Below are 2,611 nucleotides of genomic sequence, written 5' to 3' on the forward strand. Positions count from 1 at the left end.
GATCTCTTAGAATTTAGCGGAAATTTGTTTAATAAATTTTTTTTGGGGCCCAAAACATGGTGGGGATTTTTAAAGAATATTTGTTCAGGGATCCACAGAGGCGTGGATTTATTAACGCATATCTTTTCAGCGACTCACAGAGGCGTGGATTTGCTAAAGGAAATTTTTGTCAGGGATCCACAGAGGCGTGGATTTATTAAAGAATATTTTTCAAGGGCCAACTGAGGCTTGGATTTATTAAAGAATATTTTTCAAGGGCCAACTGAGGCATGGATTTATTAAAGAATATTTTTGCGGGGATCCACAGAGGCGTGGATTTATTAAAGAATATTTTTTCAGGGATCCACAGAGGCGTGGATTTATTAAAGAATATTTTTTCAGGGATCCACAGAGGCGTGGATTTATTAAAGAATATTTTTTCAGGGATCCACAGAGGCGTGGATTTATTAAAGAATATTTTTCAAGGGCCAACTGAGACGTGGATTTATTAAAGAATATTTTTCAAGGGCCAACTGAGACGTGGATTTATTAAAGAATATTTTTCAAGGGCCAACTGAGGCGTGGATTTATTAAAGAATATTTTTCAAGCGACTCACAGAGGCGTGGATTTATTAAAGAATATTTTTCCAGCGACTCACAGAGGCGTGGATTTATTAAAGAATATTTTTCCAGCGACTCACAGAGGCGTGGATTTATTAAAGAATATTTTTTTTAGGGATCCACAGAGGCGTGGATTTATTAAAGAATATTTTTTTAGGGATCCACAGAGGCGTGGATTTATTAAAGAATATTTTTTTAGGGTCTTACAGAGGCGTGGTTTTATTAAAGAATATTTTTTAGAATATTTTTTCAGGGTCCACAGAGGCGTGGTTTTATTAAAGAATATTTTTTTAGGGATCCACAGAGGCGTGGATTTATTAAAGAATATTTTTTCAGGGATCCACAGAGGCGTGGATTTATTAAAGAATATTTTTTCAGGGATCCACAGAGGCGTGGATTTATTAAAGAATATTTTTTCAGGGATCCACAGAGGCGTGGATTTATTAAAGAATATTTTTTCAGGGATCCACAGAGGCGTGGATTTATTAAAGAATATTTTTTAAGGGATCCACAGAGGCGTGGATTTATTAAAGAATATTTTTTAGGGATCCACAGAGGCGTGGATTTATTAAAGAATATTTTTTTAGGGATCCACAGAGGCGTGGATTTATTAAAGAATATTTTTTTTAGGGATCCACAGAGGCGTGGATTTATTAAAGAATATTTTTTTAGGGATCCACAGAGGCGTGGATTTATTAAAGAATATTTTTTTAGGGATCCACAGAGGCGTGGATTTATTAAAGAATATTTTTTTAGGGATCCACAGAGGCGTGGATTTATTAAAGAATATTTTTTTAGGGATCCACAGAGGCGTGGATTTATTAAAGAATATTTTTTTAGGGATCCACAGAGGCGGGGATTTTAAAGAATATTTTTTCAGGGATCCACAGAGGCGTTGATTTATTAAAGAATATTTTTTCAGGGATCCACAGAGGCGTGGATTTATTAAAGAACAATTTTTTTAAAAACTCAAACAATTCTTAAATCATTATTCTCAGTATATTTCAAAACAGCAATATTATTTCTGTCAGGGGTCATTGTTCTGTTAAAAACAAATTAGCACTATTATGATTACAGCTCTTCTCCACACAAATCTTCAAAAAAAAAATAGTAATTAAAATTTCTCATACGACCTCATGGACATCAGTAAAAACCGTACAACAAAAAGCAACAAAAAATTTAGAAACAACCAACAAACATAAAAATCACAACACTTTAAACCTTAGCCCGACGACCATAGAATTCCAAAACACTCAAAATAAAACATAACTGGAAATTAGTGCTATTTTCCTTGTGGCTAAGCTACGGCACGCTGAACTAAGCTGAGCCACTCATAAAAATCGAACGCGAACTCGACATTTGCACTTTGTTGTTTAGGGGGGCCGGCGTCGTTTTTCCGCACCATTCGCCATTTATAGGCCACGAAATTCATTTTCTAGCCAGAAGGAAGGCACATTTTTTCGTGTGTTTTGTTTTTGTCTTCAGCTGGAATGCATTTTGCGATCTGTTATATGGCCAGTTTTTTTTAGTGTTTTAGATTTTGTTAGTCATAAATTTTGAAATTTGTATGAAGAAAAAAAAAAAAATAAAAACAAAATAACAGAGCATGAATTTGTTTAGTATTTGTGTAATGTTTAGAATTGTTGTTGCTGGGGTTTTGTGTTGAAATGTGTTTTTTTATTATTGAATAGATAATTCGATTTGGAAAACGATTAGAAAACAAGAACATTTATTGATTTTGTATTACTTTACACTAAGAGATAAAAAATATGTTGTTGTAACACATCAGAAATCTGTTATGGACTTCGATGTGAATTCCATGTACTATGGTATATTACATACGACAGGCAAGTGAATCGATTCCGATTCTTTAGATGAAATGAACATTAGTCCTCTTGTACTGAATTCTGGGAGATGTCTAGGGGACAACTTTGTGAAATGTTCAAACAACGACCATTGCGGGTGCTGCGGAATGAAAGGAAGGAGCCCATTGAAAACCTCCTGTAACTTC

Source organism: Musca vetustissima, unplaced genomic scaffold, assembly GCF_032173495.1.
Source record: "Musca vetustissima isolate MV318-11 ecotype Yass unplaced genomic scaffold, APGP_CSIRO_Mvet_v1 utg74704, whole genome shotgun sequence".
Taxonomy (NCBI): Eukaryota; Metazoa; Arthropoda; class Insecta; order Diptera; family Muscidae; genus Musca; species Musca vetustissima.